Below are 21,583 nucleotides of genomic sequence, written 5' to 3'. Positions count from 1 at the left end.
GCATGCAACAAATAGTGTGAAAATGGATTAGAAGAGCACTTATTTTCGACCTACAAGAATTCTGTGCCAATTTTCGGATTTTCATACAAAGTAGGCCAAAACCGTATCGAAAATCGGTCGAAAGTTAGTGTTGGGTCGAAAATTGGTGCTGTTCTCTCAGAAATCTTTCATAAGTTCGTGACGGTCTCAAGCCAGGAAATAGAAGATGCTAATGTTATCCAACGTCACTTTGGCGGTCGTATCTCGGAAACAACCTCTTACTTTTTAAGTTCTATCACGCCAAAGGCAGCAATTCTCCCAAGAGGGTTGACTTGAGGAATGAGCTGCAGCGCTTAGGCAATCATCGATTAGTGACGCTTTGAGACGAACTGCGTGAAATACTGGATCATAGCGACCAAGCCTGCATATTGATGAGTATCAATGTACAGAGCCTAAATGCTCATGCAATGGATATTGCTACAGACCAAAGCACTGGACCGATTCTATCGATTATCACGATCGAAGCAACCGAGATATCAAACATCTAATCTACTGGAGGAGTTTGGCGAACTACAGCTGGAGCCAGAAACCGATCACCCAACTAAGCAACACAAGGAAGCAACGACCAAACAAACAAATTCAATCATCTGGCATTATTCCTGCAACACCAAACACTGGTTCTCGGAACCACAGAACGACAAATGGTTCTTTTCAGGACTACCAAAATAAATCCAAAAAGAGTTAACTTCTGAAAACTTCATCCGATCAATAACAACACAAAACTAGTACACTTACAAATTCATACACTTGACAAATCAAATTATTAATCATCGTAGTTCTACGTCAACCCCGCGGTAATGTAATAGACATTACCCACCCCAAATTTTTTTATGAAAAATTTCAAAATTCTGTATGAGCCGTAACGCTTGAACCTCTCTTCTCGAGCGTAACGTAATTTGTGGACGGAGTCTAACGAGACTATACCTATTATAATTATATAATATACAGGCTTCCTAATTCTCACTCACTTTCACGATAATGGATTTATCCCTCACAGCAATTTTCAGTGATTAGCTGCCTTGCGATTTTATCCGTCCACAAAACAAAGCGAAAATAGATAATTGCACATTTCCGCAGCTGTGAGAAGTTTGTTTTCTTTTTCTCCGATCCATGGAGAACTTTTCCTGTATCCATCGCCACAAGCAGCAGTTGCTTTTATGCACCAATTTAACCACTCTTTTCGTCAAGTTGGTGTGGTAGCATGGTTAGCGTGCACGCATCGCGGTTGTTTTTAGCAATGTTCTAGGTTCGAATCCCGTCGCCGGCAGTAGTTTTTGTTCATCCACATAGTGATAATTCTCGGGAGCAGTTGGTGAGCGAAAATATGATGGAGTGATAAATAAATTATCCCCAGAGTGGAGTGATTTTCGGTTATCCACCATCGTAGCTCCAGTGAAAATTAGTGTGAGCGATAAAAGATGTTTACGTGAGAAAGTGAAAAAAGCATTCTCCTTACGTGCGAAAAATCGTAGATTTCGCATCATTGATACGAAAATTCAGAACCCTGAAACATATAATTCGGTGACCTGCTTTCTAGACTGCTACTTGAAGCTTGAACAAGCCAGTTCGTTTTTCTAGTCGCCGGATTAAAAGTTTATTTACGTTCCACGTATTTTGCTGGGTAGTGTTTCTTAGAAGCTCAAACGGCTGTCCATTAAACGTATGTCATTTTTTGCCCCCCAACCTCCCACATGCACACTCAATCTGTTCGGTAAAAATAACTGGGTTTTAGGACTACCGAAAAAGTCAGTAAACTAAAAAAATGTCAGAAATCGAAAAACAGAGATTTTTTACTGAAATTTTGCAGAGAGCTTTCTTTTTATATCATATATCGATAAAAATAAAACAAGGCGAAATTTGCATTTCAATTACGCGTGGCGACAGTTTTCATTTTACTGACTTTTTCGGTAGTTCCAAAACCCAGTAAAATTTTACCGATCCCAGTAATCTAATCTAAGTGTGTGGTAAGATTTTTTGTATGAAAATTCAAAATAAATTCAATGATGCGTGAGAAACACAGCAGAAACATAACAGAGATTTTTTACTGAAATTTTGCAGAGAGCTTTCTTTTTATATCATATATCGATAAAAATAAAACAAGGCGAAATTTGCTTTTCAATTACGCGTGGCGACAGTTTTCATTTTACTGACTTTTTCGGTAGTTCCAAAACCCAGTAAAATTTTACCGATCCCAGTAATCTAATCTAAGTGTGTGGTAAGATTTTTTGTATGAAAATTCAAAATAAATTCAATGATGCGTGAGAAACATAGCACAAAGAAACGACATAGAAAGCTCTCAGTTAATAACTGTGGAAGTGCTTATAAGAACACTAAGTTGAGAAGCAGGCTTTGTCCCAGTGGGGACGTTAATGCCAAGAAAATGAAGCGTAAGACTAACTATTTTGTTTGGAATTCCGTGCATCATCAGCTACTCATGGAGCACTAGCGCAACTACTGGAACACGTGTGTCAAAGTGTCTCAAACAATTTTATGATCATTTTTCTTATTTTTCCCCTATAGTAGAGGTTGAAATGTTTCGATTGACGCTAAGATGTCTTTTAGGACTTCTCGTTATTATGTTATGTTTAGTTTTGCTTAGGTAGTTCACTAGTGGTACCGACACCCTAGTTGTACAAAAATTTCTCAGGTCTTTTGTTTGCGTTCCAACTTTGATAACTTTTGTAGATACGTATGAATGTTTTACAACTAAATAAACAATTCTTCCAGATCAAAAGGCTGTAATAAGTTTCTCGCGCAATGGCAGCTAGAGGCGGCACTAGGTAATATAGGGTGTCGGTGCCACCTAAGCTATAAAAAATCATAACAAAATAACGAAAAGTCTTAACAGAGATCTTTTGGCGTCAACAGAAAGATTTCAACCTTTACCATATGGGAAAAATATAAAAAGAATGATAAAACTTGTTTTTTAACATAAAATCGCTTGAGCCACTATTGGTACACGTGTTCCAGTAGTTGCGCTAGTGCTCCAGTAGTAGACGTTCGAGAATGATACAAGGAATTTTAAACAAAATGGTAAATTTTTACATAGGTTTAACATTTTTCCCTAGGAACTGCAATTAATATCTTTGGAATGAATCAAAAAGATCATCTCTAGGGCTTTTCTTCATTTTTATACATCCATTTTAGAAACTACTCCCATCCGTTGATCCACTACTGGAACACGACGGCAACTACTGGTGCAAGGGAGCAAATTTTTTGCATAAACTTAATTATTCATATGACTTTTTGATAAAATAAAAAGCTGAAATTTGGCAAATCGACTAAACTAGAGACGATCTATCCACCAAAAATAGCACACGCCGTTTTTATCGAAAAATGTTTGTTTTATTCCATAGTCCAATCTACTGGTACATTACAACCATTGGTACCGGTACCCTATTAACTGCACTGAATTACGGCGCTTTACGACATGTACTTTATACTCTTAAGGCTCAAGAAGCCGTCATTCAATCAACAGCAACCATTTTGTTCGTTCAAATTCAATAAATCCTCTTGAAAATCTATCATCTCATTGCAGATAGCAAGTGCAGTGCAATGATAGATTATCTTGAACAGTGCATCAATTTTGAGCAAAAAGAACTGGCATTCAAAATTTGTAAAATGATGATGGTTATTTTCCTCCTAAAAGTCGCGAAAACTTCTAACGTGAGAACACCCTAGGACAATGGGATTCCAACCCATGAGTCTCAGTATGACCTTGCTAAATAGCTGTACGTTCACCACTACCGTTCTGTTACTTCCTCCAGTTACTAAAGTCACTATTTCTTTTTGCTCTCTGGTCACTAACAATTCTGAACACTAGATGAAGCAATTCCATTTTGGCGGGTAGGGTATGTATGAAATAATCGTATATATTTGCAAGGTCTACTTCTCAATGCTGAATTCCAAAAAAATCTGGTGTTTCACATTTTAACATTCAAACTTTTGAGCACTTAAGGTGAAGATGAATCGAAGCAAAACTTCAAATTTTCAAGAGCACGGATCTGGAGAACAAAACATCCGTTAAAGCTGAAAATTTAATCGATTGGTCACCACCAGCGACTGACCAATCGATTAAGTTTTCAGCTTAAACAGATGTTTGGTTCTCCAGATCCGTGCTCTTGAAAATTTGAAGTTTGGCTTCGATTTATCTTCACCTTAACGAAACGCGTAGCAAGAAAACTAAGATTTTTCCCATAAACCGGATAGCAAGAGTTATTATATTTCTAAAGAAAAAAGCAACGCGATATTTCCTTTCATGTTTTCAATTCTTTGCCAAATAAGAATGCTTACTTGAACAATGGAACAATGTCGTTTCCGGCGATGTCAAATGCAATCAACGATGTAACGAATGTAACGACAGCAAATCCAAACACAAGTCAGACACACACGCGCTCCTTTCAATGGGAGTACGAACCGCACGAAGATGTCGATTGAACGTGATAGAGGAACTGCAAAAACGGATCTATCCAGGGAAAGCACGAATGCACTAGTGAACTTGAACTTGGTTTGTTGTTTGTTGGCCTGATAGGCGCAAAGCGAGGGAACATGGTGCTGCTCTACGGCCTCTACGTGACTCTGTTTGTGCCAGGAATTTTAAATGAGAGAACTCGAATATCGTTCTTTCTATTTTCAGTTCTTTTCCACCTCAAAACGAAATCACAGTGTGACGTTGCATGTTTGTGGCTGCAGCGAATTGAAAGGGGGCCTTTTTCGCAATTCTTACCGCTTACCGACCGACATCCTTACCGCTCTCCAAAAACCGAGCCACGTTTATTCGCCGATTTGTCGGATCAGCCCTTTTATTATACTAGTATAAAAGAACTGGGGCACAAATATATGCAGATGAACTTAATTTGGCATAAATTGACGACCTTCTCTGGAGCCGCCCTCGGGCTTCGTCTAGGAGGCAGTGTAATATAGCTGCAAGCTCGCAAACAGACACAGGCGTGAGAAAAACAACCCGTGCAGTTATGCCCTATCTACGGAAAGGATTAAAACGCTTCATGCAGTGCTTTCGTTTTGCTAATCCAAGGTAGTTTACTTCACTCATTGGCTGATGCCAAAAGTTAACTTCTTTTCACAGGACGCCATTCAGATATACACTACCCTCCATAAGTATGGAATCGCGTATTGCAATACTCATACTGAATATTGCAGCACCTTGAAAAGTTTAGCATCACCTAAAATGAATATTACCTCGTGATTCTGAAGTGCTAGATCAATGTGTTTTTGAGGTCATCCTAAAAAATACGTCTTTGATCCCCTGCGATTTTTAATTTGTGTTGAAAAAACTTTTATCACTAGATTTTGGGTGATGCTAAACTTAAAAGTGCTGCAATACTCAGTATTGCAACGATTCCATACTTATGGTGGGTAGTGTATGTAACCCAACTTTGAGAATTGAGTTTAGTTATCTTTAATGAAAGTATAACGACGATCTTCGGGTCGGGCTGAACATATTCTCGAGCAATAGAGTATTTTCGTACTTGCCACATGACATACATATACAACAATGGTAATTTGCTTTGCTCCTTCATAGGATGCATTCATATTCTTAAAAATAGGAATCTCTAAGCATAAGCATTGATGGCCGTACAATTCGTAGAAATGTAGCTTGGGAGTAGCTTTCCATCTTCAATGTACACTTTCGAGAACTCCAGACATTAAAAAGTCAATAACCGCGCCGGCCACGTCCTTACGGTCATCTGAAGGAAAGGAATGTTAGGGTGACATCCATTGTTACTAGAGACCGAGATGGCCGCGTGGTTGTCATGGGAAGGAGTTTTGTTAGACAACGTGGTCATACGATAAGTCGACTCTTTTATTGTCGAACCATTCAAAAGTTATTTTTTGAAATGATAAAAATTAGGTAAAATTGATTTATTACGAATCTATAATATAAATATTGTTTCATTTCACAGATACTGATGATCTTGATTTGCTTGCATTGACCTTTGAGGGAGACGTATCTGAAGTTGAAGGAATCGATGTATCGGACGATGAAGATGAAATTGAGGCTTTCCATGCAAACACGGAATCGCCAAAGTGTGTGAAACCACAAGCACAAGAGGATATACCAGTCAAGTCCGAAACAAAAGTTCGTCGTAGCCAAAATAAAACATCAGCAAAGCAAGCTGCATCCAAGCAGCAAGGAAACAAGAAGGGTGTTTCTACTAGATCGAAATCTAAAAACAAGGGTACTCCAAATAAGTGGCATGAGGATGAAAGTGTTTGTTTCGAATGCATTGAACCGGTTGTGAAATCCTCTAAACCACCAATGACTCCTTACCAGTACTTCGGGTTGTTAATAGATTCTGAAATTATTTCTGATATCTGTGAACAAACAAATCTTTATTCAAGTCAGCAGGATGAAACGTATGCATTAGTAAAAGAGATGAAATCTCGTGGACTGGAGTACACAGAAACCGTAAGACAAAACAGGATTCCAGGATTCGAAATGAAAAAGAATTTAAAAGCTGAAGGCAGAGGCTCATTTGCATGCAATGTGTCCAATGACAACATTATCGTTGTAACGTGGATGGACAATAAGCCGATTAATCTTATATCATCCTGCTTCGGAGTGCACCCGATAGATGAAGTAAAGCGTTGGTCTGTATCGGATAAGACTAATAAAAGTATCCCACGACCTCTAGTTGTTCGAGAATACAACTGCTACATGGGAGGCATCGATCTGAATGATTTCTTGGTTGCTCTATGCAGAACACAACCAGGCACCAAGAAATACTACATGAGAATTTTTTATCATTTACTGGATGTATTTGTTGTGAATGCCTGGTTGTTGTATAGGCGCCACATGAAACAAACGGGACAGCAAAATATGACTCTTCTCAATTTACGAATAGATGTTGCCAACAGTCTGATTCAATATGGAAAGAAAATTGTAAGACGCCGAGGACGACCAACAAACCAACCTATACAAAAACGTCAGCGAGTAATAGCATCTGTTAGGCCGTCTCTAGAAGCACGGTATGATGAACTAGAGCATTGGCCCGTTGAAGACCGTCGAGAACGTTGCGTTCTGTGCAAAGATCGAGGATCATTCAGTTCTTCTAAATGCACTAAGTGTGATGTTTGCTTTTGATGCAGGCAAAAACTGCTTCACAGCCTTTCATTTGCCACCAGATTAAATCGGCGAGAGGCGTGAAGAGCACAACTTACATATAAAATGTATGATTTTGCGTAAAAATGAAAATATAAACAGAAAAAAAAATGATTTCTCTTTTTACTTGCAGTTATCTTCCCAATGGATCACAGGTGATCCACCATAAACATTATTTATTTTAGTTTCATTTGAATATTTGAGTAAAGCTTTACATCTTTTGTTCTGGTGATTTATCCAGATATCAAATTTTCTATTTTTCAACTACAAAAAACCTCGTGGGAAAGAAAGGGTTAATGTACAAGAGTCTATGTTGACACTTACAGTGACGAACAATTCATATTTTGTTAAGTTAATTCATTTAAGTAACATTCCCACCGTTGTCATAATGAAAAGATATTCCATAATATATTTTTCATTTAAAATAAGCATGAAACGAGCTCACCAAGCTACCAGCTGTAGCTACTTTAATCAGCATACTCCTTTCACAATACGAAAATATCACTACGGCGACGCGAGAACCTAAACTCGATTGCACCTAGAACGCGTACAAACTAAAACGAGAAAAAAAAACTCCGGTGATGCGACGACGCAAAAAAAAACGATTTTTCTAGTGAAGATGAAACGAAGCCAAACCCAAACCCTCAAGACACGAATCTAGAGATCCAGACAGCACCAGCGAACTAGCATTCGATCAAGCGCTTCGACCTCAAGCTTTAATTCACCTTCTGCTTGGGCTTTAACGAAACACTCCCCAGCAGAACGCGTGCAAAATAACCGTTTCATTTTCGTTATAGACACTTTTTTCACAAACTGCACCAGCCGTTTCACTGGTTTCACCAGCCGAATCTGCGGATTTGCGGAGACAATAATAACATGACAGATAAATTTTCCGTTCGCGCGCGCTGCCTACTGCGATCTTTTTCTTAAAAATAGGAGTCTCTAAGATGCTAAAAAGAACAAAAATAAAGCGAGCAAAAATCAAAAAGAGAACCAACAGGAACCAACAAAAAACCATACAGAAACTGAAAAAAATAACAAAATAATCATAATAGGAGCTAGGAGACAAAAGTTTCCAGAGCATTTTGTAGATAAGCCCGCGTAAATTTCTGTTTAATTTTGAATTACGCTGATACAAATATTTTTTTTTTTTCAAATATAATGCATTTTCATGATTTTTTCGATGAATTTCATCGCAAACTAATTCCAATTTTCATAAGCGTAGCCAGAAAGGGGCGACGAAAAAATATAGGGTAACGGTCGTATTTTGGTCCCTTAGGGGTGATTTTAGTTTTGTGTCCCAATTAATTAATTGAACAGCGTAACCAAGTCAAAGAATATGTCAAAATGTAGAGAACAACTTCCTCTATAAGATAAAAATGCCCAAACGGTCATGTCGAAAATAATTGAATTGTGAAGCACTGTTTTTCATTATTTTGGACACACCAATACATTTTGGACCCTCAAAGTATATATTTTGGACCCCCGGCAGTTTTTTACCGTTTGGCGACAAAGTCCATGACACTGGATGTATTATATGCTTGCCCATAGCCTAATCAATCGATCGACAATGGAGAACCGAAGAAATTCTTCGCTAATGCCACCGGCTTTATTTTTCGATTGTATACGAAATTTTGTTCTTAGCTGTACTGATATTGGTACACCGACCCTACCTAATGCCACACATGCTTGCAATCTCTTGGATTCATTTATACGGATTTGAACGGTACAGCCACATTCTGCAATCGATATCCACCGATCGACTAAATGCCAACATTGTCATAATAGGCAAATCCGCATTTTTTTTAATTGTCGTCAAAAGCCGTTTTCAAACAGCTGATACCGGCAAATGGCATGCACTTGTGAACGGAAATATTCGATATGAGAACGGAGCACGATAAGACACACGATATGTGATGCAGCTTTTATAGACCGAGCCACTTTTTTCCCTCATTTGCGCTCCAGCCCAAACCGATGGGACGATGGGAATGTTTTCTACGATTTTGGGCCTATTTTTAGGCAAGAAAAACCCTTCTCATTCTATCGTCAGAGTGTGTCGATCGATAAAACCGACAAATAGGCTTCGGAAGCAATATGTGATACTCTATGCTGATTACCATAACAATTAGTTTGTTATTTGCGTCGGCTGCAATGTCGTCTGAAAACGCCACGAGCCGATGCTTCATCTGGCGCAGAAGGAGTTTGTCTTTTTGTCTAGTCTAATTTTATTACATTTACGGATTTCAAGTGTCACATTCACTAAGCGCAGAAGAGCCGATAAGGGAGGACTATGAGATAAGATAACGTCACTAATTTTTCCATAATTCTCCCGGTCTATTAGGGGGTAATAAACTGCATCAATCATATATCTTGCAAAGCACTCATCGTGTTATTCCTGCGCTGAGTGGCGGGTAATTCTCTATGATATGAACAACTTTTAAATAAAAAATAAGGCTAATCCACCTGAAATGCATTTTCACCATACGATTTGCAGTTTTGTTAGAATTTTTTTATCTGAACGATGAATTTTCCTGCGTTATTGCTTCAATAAAAGTCAATTCCACATGTGTGGACTGTAGGATAAGCAGGGCTAGTTAACCCTTTGTTTCCCACGAGTTTTTTCGTAGTTAAGAAATAGAAAATTTGATATCTGGATAAATCACCAGAAGAAAAGATGTAAAGTTTTACTCAAATATTCGAATGAAATTAAAATAAATAACTTATATGATGGATCACCTATGATCCATTGGAAAGATAACTGCAACTACAGTAAAAAAGAGAAATCAATTTTGTTTCTGTTTATATTTTCACTTTTACGCAAAATCATACTTTTTAAATGTAAGTTGTGCTCTCCACGCCTCTCGTCGATTTAATCGGATGGCAAATGAAAGGCTGTGAAGCAGTTTTTGCCTTTCTTGATGCCCAAGCAAACATCACATTTAGTGCATTTAAATGAACTGATCCTCGATCTTTGCACAGAACACAACGTTCTCGACGGTCTTCAACGGGCCAATGCTCTAGTCCAGTGCTTCCCAAACTTTTTTAGCTTTCGCCCCCTTGAGGCCAATATTTATCTAGAATCGCCCCCCTGATATGTGATGCAAACATTTTTTTTAAGCGCTGTGCGCCAAAATTGAATTCGAATCGCATATCCGTATAATCATAATACAATAACTATTATGTACGTTTAAAAATATTTTCTTGAATATCGATAACCCACAATGATAAAGAATGGTTTACTGGACTGTTATTTATAATAGCAATTTGAACTATTTCTTGCGTGCATTACAGGCTAATGAATCAGTTTTTGATACAAGTTCGGACTAGTTTCAACCTGGGAGGGAGGCACCGATACTACACACGAAAAATGAAACAAAACTTTTCCAAACTGCAAGATAACTCCAGCTCCCTAACGACAATCAAGGCAGGCTTGGAGAAAATCGCTAGTTTTCATTTGTTGTGCACCTTCGATCTTTCTGGACAAACATGGGAAAGGGGCCATAGTTTTCTGTGTTTTTAATTTTCATTTTTATTTGTAAAGAGTGAAAAGATGCGTGTTTCAATACTAACACTCTATCAAAATAAAAGATGCTATCGTGACATTGCTATTGTACTTGCAGGAATTGAATTTCAACCGATTGTTGTCAACTTGGATAAAATGCAATAATATGTTTTGATAAATTACGCGCTTTTCCATATTTGTCCACTCTTTAAGATCCGGGCTCAAAGTGACTGTTCGTGACAGCAGAAATCTCGGCTCACCTTGACGTACAGAAATTGTGTATCGGTTTCTCCCTCCCAGGTTTCAACTATTTCAATGTAGGCGCCAACTTGTGACGAAGTTGGGGGGATGCACTCCAGAACAAATATTTCTTCAAATATGTTTATAAATATAGTGTTTTTCGTCTACGTCATTAAACGGTTTCATTGTTGGTATCCGTTGTTTTTTTTTCTAAATTTGTTTCTTATATGATTTGTACCGTAAGAAATGATAAGAATAAGTGCAACTGAAACATAAAAATAGGTACTGTAGATTTTTTCTTTTATTTTGTTAAAAAACTGAATGCCAATTAAAGAAATATTTGTTTCCTAACCTTAAAGTTTTCATACAAAAAAAAGTTCCTTATATAAAATTGTACGCATAAGTTTCAAACATTTCTTAAAATTCTCAGATACATGTTTTGTACATCCAAATTATGTTGTGTGTTTTAATTGCTATCTGTGACTTATCACTCCGACCTACTTTGTGAAAATCTCAAATACGGACCATTCTTAAAACTCACATAATATTAAAAAGCCGAATGCATAAAACTACAATTTGTGTCAGACAATCATCAAATGTTGTCTATCATAACTTTAAAATAGCCATAATAAGAGACGATCTTATGCAAATCCTGGAATTCAAGAACTTATATTCGTGGAACAGGTAGATTTGAGGTTAGGGAATCGCCACTGCAACAGATACATCCAGTAAATGATAAAAAATTCTCATGTAGTATTTCTTAGTGCCTGGTTGTGTTCTGCATAGAGCAACCAAGAAATCATTCAGATCAATGCCTCCCATGTAGCAGTTGTATTCTCGGGTTATTGTCCATCCACGTTACAACGACAATGTTGTCATTGGACACATTGCATGCAAATGAGCCTCTGCCTTCAGCTTTCAAATTCTTTTTCATTTTGAATCTTGGAATCCTGTTTTGTCTTACGGTTCGTGTGTACTCCAGTCCACGAGATTTCATCTCTTTTACTAATGCATACGACGAAAACCAGTTATCCGCAAAAAATCGATACGGGACGTTCTGTCGTAGTGTGTCAATCAGTTTGATTACAACATCGCGACTCATACCCCAGGCGCCTGAGGGTTCCTTGTTTGTTTTGCCGCCGTAAATAGAAAAATCGTACAAAATTCCATCGGAACCTGCTCGTCCTTCTACTTTTATACCGAATCGGTGAGGTTTGTTTTTATTATATTGTCGTAGAGGAGATGCTGCTTTTGAAGGTATCATGATCTCGTCTATCGATGTATTAGGTGTAGGTTCAATTTTAAAAATATTACGCCGGAGAGCATCGTTAAACGGGCGTACCTTGAACAACTAATCGTATCCTTCTTTATCTCGCTGCTGGATTTTTGTGTTGTCGTTGAAATGCAAGCACCGTTTGATGGTCTCAAACTTGTTCCGTGGCATTACATCAGCAATCGGGGCATATCTGGTAGTAGAACCCCAATGCAATCAATACACCCAAAAGCAGTAGCTGTCCAATATGCTGCTCGATATCTGCTGAAGTTAGTTCGATTGGGGTTTCATCCTGCTGACTTGAATAAAGATTTGTTTGTTCACAGATATCAGAAATAATTTCAGAATCTATTAACAACCCGAAGTACTGGTATGGAGTCATTGGCTAGGTCGGTGGTTTAGAGGATTTTACAAACGGTTCAATACATTCGAAACAAATACTTTCATCCTCATGCCACTTAGGTGGAGTACCCTTCTTTTTTGATTTTGATCTAGTAGAAACAGGGCTGTTAAGAATCATGACCGGCTTGCGACACTGACGAAACCAGTTTTCTCACTGTCACTAGGTGAAGCTATATTTCATGTGCTCACTCCGTCATTTCGCAATGACGGGGCTTCTCATGAGAGCAATTGTAAAGTTGTTTTGCATTTAAAATTTCTATCTGAATTTGGACAATTTGGGGAAGCAAATGTGATTGATAATTAAAGTGGATATCCTTTCATGATTCTAGCGATATAAATAACAATCATATCTGATCATGAATTAAAAATGGTCTAGTTTACAATTCCGTCACAAGCCATAGCGACGGAAAAATGAAGGAGAATTTGAAGAAAGCTTCTGTCATTGTCTCGCCGTCCGATGACAGTGAGAGAAGCATCTATGTAAAAGTCGCGCGACACCCTCTATATACATTGACGCTTTCCAGCACTGAGTAGAAACACCCTGGGAGGGAGAAACCAATACAAAATTTCTCTACGTCACAGTGAGCCGAGATTTTTTTGACGGGGTTGGTGGTCTGATGGCTACCGCTTCTGCTTCATATGCAGAAGGTCATGGGTTCAATCCCAGGCCCGTCCCTTTCCTCGTACTTTGTAGTTGTATATCTCTCACTTGCTTCTATCTTCCATTCTAAACATATCTCACTCAAACTATTCGTTCATAGCAAACGCTAGAACCAGAGACGGACAAGAAACCGTTTCCCTAACGCTTCCTACTTTCCACGCGCACGCCTTTCTTACGCCTGATACATAGGCAGTCTGCTAACCACAAAAGCAAACCTCTCTGCCATGCCTTTCCCCCAATCCATACACTCCCGCATGAACTGACGTGGATGCAGTGGAATATACGGTCTACGTGGGAGTCAGTTCAATGCATCATCAATTCCTCCCCCTTCCCCTCATTGGTCTGCATTCTGACGTGGCAGGTGCCATTGTTGCCTAAAAATAGAAGATCACACGGTAAAAAATCAGCACGTTCGATTGAATAGATTGATCACTTGACTCAATTCAAAACACCAATCACCATGATTTGAAGAGTTTCAACTTTGGATTTGCTCTACTGTCTCTAGAACTAGACTCTGAAGTGAAAAGTCGTTGATTTTGAACATCATGTCTTTTGTATGGGAGCAATCATTGACAGCTCGTTGTAGAAAGTGATTGAGGTCAATTCAATTCCTTTCAACAGATGCGAGTTGGTGTCGAGGTAAGACACTAGACTTGCACTCCGAAGGTTGGTGGTTCAAATCTGGGTCAGGCGGAAATGTTTGTTTTAACTTTTTTTTATTTCAAATCAAAACATGCAACGTTGTATTCAAGTGCTGTTACCTTGATTTTGTCAAGATTCAACAGTAGTGCAAATCCAAGTGCAGAACTATTGATAGCATGGTGCTTATTTTTTACCGTGCACCAGCACTTATACACTGAGGATGCCTGTTAGTCCCAAGCAGTCATTCGGTTGGTTCCTTGTGTAAGTGCAGCTGATCTGGCGATACTGGAGTGCATCCACGGGCGGCCAATCAAGCTCAAGCTCAAGCTCAAGTCACAGTGAGCCGAGATTTTGCTGTCACGAACTGTCACAGATCTTAAACAATGGACAAACATGATAAAAGCGCGTAATTAGCCTAAGCATATTTTTGCATTTCATCAAAAGTAGCAAAAATCGAATTAGAATCAATTCATGCACATTCAAAAGTAACGTCACGAGAGCACCGTTTATTCTAATTGAATGTAACGTATTGGAATGAGGCTCTTTTTACTATTTTCTTTAAAACTGAAAATTAAACGCATAGAAAACTGTGGCCCTTTTTCAATGTTTGTCCAGAAAGATCGAAGGTACACAACAAATGAAAACTAGCGATTTTCACTAAGCCTGCCTTGATTGTCGTTGGCAAACTGGAATTATCTTGCAATTTGGAAAACAATTGTATCCAATTTCGTGTGAAGTATCGGTGCTTCCCTCCCAGGAAACACCCTTCTTCTTTCCTTGCTGCTTGGATGCAGCTTGCTTTGCTGATGTTTTATTTTGGTTTCGACAAACTTTTGTCCCGGATTTGACTGGTATATCCTCTTTGGGTCCAGATAGCCGACGCGGTAAACGCGCAGATATTCAGCATGACCATGCTGAGGGTCGTGGGTTCGAATCCCGCTGGTCGAGGATCTTTTCGTAAAGGAAATTTTCTCGATTCCCATACACGGGAAAAAATTCTGTGGTAAAAATGACTATTTTAGCTGACTACGCCCATTCTTGAAACTACCATGCAATTTCAGACCAATTTACTTTGTTTACAGTACATCCCACCACATTAATTACTGGTACATTTGACAGCAATAATTTACAACAATCTGATTTCGACTACAGACATGGCAAAATCAAGCGCATTTCTGGTCTGCTGAAAATTGCCGGTGCGAGCGCTTAAGTTAACCCCCTAATATAATAGTTTTTACTGCACATTTTTTTTTGCGTGTAGAGTATCTTCGTACCTGCCACACGATATACACATGCAAAAATGGTCAATCGGCAAAGAAAGCTCTCAGCTAATAACTGTAGAAGTGCTCATAAGAACACTAATCCGAGAAGCAGGCTTTGTCCCAGTTGGGACGTAACGCCAGAAAGAAGAAGAATCCTCTTGTGCTTGTGGTTTCACATACTTTGGCGATTCCTTGTTTGCATGGAAAGCCTCAATTTCATCTTCATCGTCCGATACATCGATTCCTTCAACTTCAGATACGTCTCCCTCAAAGGTTAATGCAAGCAAATCAAGATCATCAGTATCTGTGAAATGGAACAATATTCATATTATAGACTAGTGGCCCCGGCAAACTTCGTCTTGCCATCAAGTAGGCTGTTGAAAAACACTATTGATTGTCCCATACAAAATGACAGTTTCGTTCGCGCTCGTTTATCCAACATTCCCGGTGAATATCTTGGGATTTTTATACACACAAACACGTCGGAACCCTTAACGAACAAAACGGAGAAAGAATCATTCATTTCGTGACATACAAACACAATTCCATTTTTATTTATATAGATAGATAGATTCGTAATAAATCAATTTTTGTTATACTACCATCCCACTCATCCAGCTCTGTTGTAGTTTTCGGTTAATTTAGAAAAATCATATGTTTCATCACGATCTTCGAACAAATCTTCAGAACTACTTTCGTCATCGAAGTTATCGGTTTCAATCCCCAAGTAACCAATTAGTACGCTAATTCGCCCTCCGTGCCAATATAGGGCAATTATACAGCTGACATGCCCTTTATTAGCCGGATAATAGCCCTATAAGGCCAAAAAGGCGAATTAGCGGGCTAGTGGTTACTTGGGTCGTTGATTGCTCAGTGGTACTTTTGTGTCCATCGGCAGTTTCAAGACTTGTGCGAAGACGGCTCGTTCCAGTTTCAATAATTTTCTCCGGTTCGCAAAGTTCTTCAAGCACGGAAGTATCTCCCTCGAATGTTATTGGCTTATTGTTGCAATCTACAAATACAGTCACCCCACGCAGTTGAATCATCCACAATTTATGAATCAGCTGACTTCAAAAGACAAAATTATTATCAAACTAGTCACAAAACATAACAGAATTGTTTTTACTGATAAGAAACTATGTGTAAAAATAATTCTATGATGTTTTGTAACAAGTTTGATAATAATTTTGTCTTTTGAAGTCAGCTGATTCATAAATTGTGGGTGATTCAACTGCGTGGGATCACTGTACCTGTATTATTGGCGATTGATAAAAATTTCAAAAACTCAAATACTACCATCGCTCCCAGCAATCAGCGGAATCGGATCATCACTGGGTACTTGTTCGTGTTCGTACGAAGTATCTTCGAACGGGACATTCTTTCTTTCTTCACTCTATTGGTATCTACAGTGAATAGTTCCACAGGGCATCTTTGGTCCATTTTGTAGGAAGATTGGTATCGGAAGATAATTTACTCTTGCGGCGGCGTTTCAATTTCAGTCCAGAAGCATACTCCTCGTCTGTGATACCCGGAAATATTTCATCATCTGCTTCAAATCCGAAGAAATCCTCTTCATCCGTGAGTGTAGCCTTTTCTGGTTCTTTCGTTTCCATTTTAGCATCCATACACAATTATTGTTTCTTTAAAAATAACTTTTCACTTAAAACACGTTCGAAACGAGGAACTTAGAACAACTATCTGAGACGTATAAACAAATGTGATGGCAGTTTCATTTTCAGAAAGATAGGTTAGAATAGAATCGAAGAAAATCTCGTTTTGTTCCCAATGGATCATCAGTGATCCACATCATTTTCCTCAAAATCAATCGTTTTGTGTAAAGAATATTATTAAAACTTGATTGAATCTTGGAAAAAAAAACATACTAAATCGAGCTTGTTCTTATTTTTGTTTGGTGAAAATAATGTTCATATTACTGAATATGGATGTTTGAAAATCCACTTTATTTAAATCTGAAAAAATGCCGACTTTACTTCAGTCGTTATGCTTTGAATTGAAATGCAAGTATCTATTTCTAGTGAAACTTTGTACATTAGTTCATGTGTACATGTGGTGAAAAAATGGATACGTTCTAACTTATCCAGTTTGTATACGACCTATGCAAAGTGGTGGATCACCTGTGCTACCATGGGAATGAAAGGGTTAACAAGTCGCCTTTAGGGAGTTGGTTACTATTTTAATGCCATCTGTATTTTTCTTGGTATTCCTGCATTCAGGCAAATTTGTATCATTGAGTTTGTCATTCAGGGGTTACTCATGTAGCTCTCCCAAACATGTCTCGGATTCTTCGAAAGCACAGAAATTTTTACTAACAAATTTCTTCAGGGATTCCGTTCTGATTTTAATGAATATTTCAAAAAATCGTTTAGTATATTATCCAGTGATTTAATTTTATTTTCTGTAACGATCTTACTAATTTATCGTTAAAGTCCTCTTAGACATCATCAAGAGTTTAAGAGTTTTATTTAGAGATCTTTGCAGGAGTTCATCAAACATTCATACTTGACTGACGACACTTCTGTTCTCGTTTAATTGCATTGGGATATCCTTTATAAATATCTCCCAGGTGTTTACAGTATTATTTTTTCCCAATATTTCAAGTAATTCCCTTAACCATTCTCTCAAGACAATTTTAAAAGAATTCCTGGTTAAATTTCTCGATTTTTTTTAATACGAAGTTATCCTTACAATGTTTAGAGTATCATAAAAAAAACCCTGCAGGCATATCTGAATAAATAACAGGTAAAACTATGCCGGTGTAAAAACATCTGCTTCTAAAAGTTCATATAGAATTATAAACCATAGTATTTACTTTTTATTGAACTTTGACGAATCATGCAGGTTGATGTGCCAATGCTCATAAAAACATTATTCTGGCAAAATACACTACCCGTCATAAATACGGACTCACTAAAATAAGTATTGCAACACTCAGCTGAATAATGAATCACCCCCAAAAAGTATAGCATCACCTCAAAACAGGTGATTTCACATTGCTATATCTCGAAATCCTTACGACTTACAAAGAAGCGATCTTCAGCAAAGTTGTTCAGAGGATCAAAGACATCCGGAAAGCAAACAGTTTGGTTCGCGATTTTGCCGCTAAGTAGCGCTAGTGAGCATGTAAAATTGAGCATTTTGAACTAGTTCTAGCTTGTGATCCATAAGAGATAGGAAGTTCGGGCCTTCAGCAAAGTTGCTCAGGGGTTCAAGGACATCCGGAGAGCGATCAGTTTAGTTCGCGATTTTGCCGCTAGGTGGCGCTAGTGAGTATGTTAAATTGAGCATTTTGAACTAGTTCTAGTTTGTGATCCATCAGAGATAGAAAGTTCGGGTCTGATTGATTTCATATTCAAGAGATGTAGGATTTATTTCCAGTGATTTATGTTTGATTCGCTTCATATCCAAGTTATTCATGTCAGAATCGGTCCATATTCAAGTGTATCAGGTTTGATTCGCTTTATATTCAAGTGCTGCAGGTCTGAGTATTTCAGGTCTGATTCACTTAATGTTGAACTAGTTTGAAAAGCCCACTAGCGCCAAACCAAACTGTTTGTCTTCCGGATGTCCTTGACCTTCTGAACAACTTTGCCGAATACTCAAACTTTCTATCTCTTATGAATCACAAGCTAAAACTAGTTCAAAATGCTCAATTTTACATGCTCACTAGCGCCACCTAGCGACAAAATCGCGAACTAAACTATGCTTTCCGGATATCCTTGAACCCCTGAGCAACTTTGCCGAAGACCCGAACTTTCTATCTCTTATGGATCACATGCTAGAACTAGTTTGAAATGCTCAATGTTGCATGCTCACTAGCGCCAGCTAGCGGCAAAATCGTGAACGAAACTGTTCACTTTCCGGATGTCCTTGATCCCCTGAACAACTTTGCTGAAGATCGCTTCTTTGCAAGTCGTAAGGATCTCGAGATATAGCAATGTGAAATTACCTGTTTTGAGGTGATGCTAAACTTTTCAGGGTGATTCAATATTCAGCTGAGTGTTGCAATACTTATTTTAGTGAGTCCGTATTTATGACGGGTAGTGTATGTGATTATGACCGTGAAAAACCGTTCTCTAAAACATCCTTTATCCTCTGAGACAGAGCAAACTTATATTTACAACAAATAAGTGCGGTTTTTGAAGGATGAATGTTTATCACTAGATAATGCAACGATGAAATGCTTTTTCTGACCTTTAGACAACAAAATCTATGAACTTGTTTGGTTTAGTACAATATTTAGGATACCCAAATATGGCATAATCTGTTCTATATAGAGAAGGCATGTCAGAATATACTACAATAATCAGAAATTGAATTCCCCTACAAGAACAATAAAAATAATACCGTAATCCGGGGTATCATTGATCAGCGGGGTAACATTGATCGGAATGACTCATCTCGTAAAAAGTTCGTATCATCATTTATTGATGGAACATTTCGAAATCACAAATGGTGCTTCTCTTTTTTATATTCATAAGCTTATATAAGTGAGTATTTTTACGAAAATTGCGTTTGCATTATGCGTAAATTTGTCATCTTTTCGAAACAATGATTTCAATGGGCAAGGGTGACACTACCGAAGATTTATGTCTTACATAAGTCCTGCAAACGATATGAGCAAGGAAAATGCGGTTCTTACTAAAAATGGCATCGACGAAAATGATTCCGTTGTCAAAACTTTCATAAGTATGCTCAATTTGGCAACATTAGTTTATTTATTGATTTAGTCAACAGGTAAGAAATCACCCCAATGACAAAACTTAAGCTAAACGTTCAACATTAACGAATTACTGTAAAGAATATACAAATCCCTTAGGAAATTGCCTACCTTTAGGCGTATTCCGTGATTCGAGATATTTTTAATTTTAAAATAACTCAAAAAGTAAATGACTTGTAAGCGTTCGGCCTTCATATTCGGCTTCAGGGATCATGATTTAAGTAAGTAACGATATTTTCAATATTACCGAACGTTGTTTCCATAGGTGATCAATGTTACCCCATATCAGCCATATTAAAAAATCACCTAAAACATTTTTTTAAACATGCTTAAATCTGTCAAAAAACAAAATGCAGTATATAATCACGAGCTGTGGGTGGCAGTACTTGTTTTAAAAATATAAAATTTGCAACATTTGCATTTTCAAACGAAATATTTAAGAAATATTCAAAAAAATGATCAATGTTACCCCGGATTACGGTACTCCTTTGTGCTAGATTCTTTTACAAAAATGCCTGATCGGATTATTTGATGAATGCTTACAAAAACCTTTATTTACTAGCCTCATCTGGTTTCTTTCTGCTCTCATGGTTTATGATGATCTTTTGTTGGTACCTTTCATTCTTTTTTTTTTTGGTCTTTTTCGATTCCTAATTGGTCCCTGTTTTAGGTGTCGCGCCTCTTAAGTTCCTATTTGTAAATCACTTGACCGCTACCAGCCCTGGATAAGATATCCTTTCGCTAATAAATTTTAAACATTTGGTTGAGGATTTGCTAGAATAGTTTTCAATAATAATCAATTGGGTCCTAAAATATTTAATGAATTCTTGTTTTTATTCAACAATACGAAAGAGCATGTTCTTGCAACTACTTTAGCAATTTTTCCAGCTCAAATAACGGTTATAACATATTTCAAATTTAGTTTTAAAAATTGTTCCAAATATGAACCTTGACACTTTTGATCATGTTTGACGTTCACTTTGTCCACACAAATGCCACAGGGTTTTTAGTTTTAACACTGGGGTTGTTCCTATCTGATCTGGTTTGGAAGGGACACTGAAAACAAAATATACCCAAATATATGAGTTTAAATCAAAGTGTGTGACAAAATCTCAAAAACAATAAAAAAATATATTGACTTTAACCAATGAAAATCATTTATAAATTGAGTAAACATGTGTTTTTAGCCTAAACATAAGCGTTTGGTATCCAAATTGGGACAGGGCTTTAGGGCCCTATTATTGATAACTAGTGGTACCGGCTTCTTCCGTACTAAGTGTACCATGTACAAGACGCTGATAAGACCGGTAGTCCTCTACGGGCATGAGACGGGCATGCTGACGTGGACGTAGAGCCAGCAAAAGTAAGGTAAGTGGTTCCGGCAAACTTCGTCTTGCCATCAAGTAGGCTGCTGAAAAACGTCATGGCCGTCCCATACAAAACAGGCAGTTCCGTTTGCTCCCGTTTTTTTCTAACTTTCCTGTGAACATCTTAAGTTTTTTATACACACAAACACGTCGGAATACTTCAGGATCATATTTATATGATAAATTTCAAAATCCGATAGCCCGTTCTCAAGCCATTTCGTGACATGCAAACACCACTCCATTTTTATTTACATAGATAGATAGATTTGTCTTGTTGGGATACAAATAGTCCAAAATCTTGACCAACAAAAACTCACGAGAATGTCTAACTCTA

At 37.8% G+C, this 21,583-nt stretch overlaps 1 protein-coding gene across 3 annotated transcripts in view; it reads right to left on the bottom strand.

Annotated features, from left to right (window-relative positions):
- Positions 1–21,583, bottom strand: part of LOC5577354 (E3 ubiquitin-protein ligase RFWD2) — a 75,853-nt gene that overhangs the window by 42,310 nt on the left and 11,960 nt on the right. The window contains exon 1 of one of the 3 annotated variants that reach the window (XM_021849022.1): positions 4,333–4,530. The exons of the other annotated variants lie outside the window; for them this stretch is intronic. The gene's annotated coding sequence lies outside the window, so the exon portion shown is untranslated. Of the gene's footprint in view, positions 1–4,332; positions 4,531–21,583 lie in introns of those variants that run through there. 3 annotated transcript variants of the gene reach the window in all.

Source organism: Aedes aegypti, chromosome 3 (genome assembly GCF_002204515.2).
Source record: "Aedes aegypti strain LVP_AGWG chromosome 3, AaegL5.0 Primary Assembly, whole genome shotgun sequence".
Taxonomy (NCBI): Eukaryota; Metazoa; Arthropoda; class Insecta; order Diptera; family Culicidae; genus Aedes; species Aedes aegypti.
This window is presented reverse-complemented; position numbering and strand designations above follow the sequence as displayed.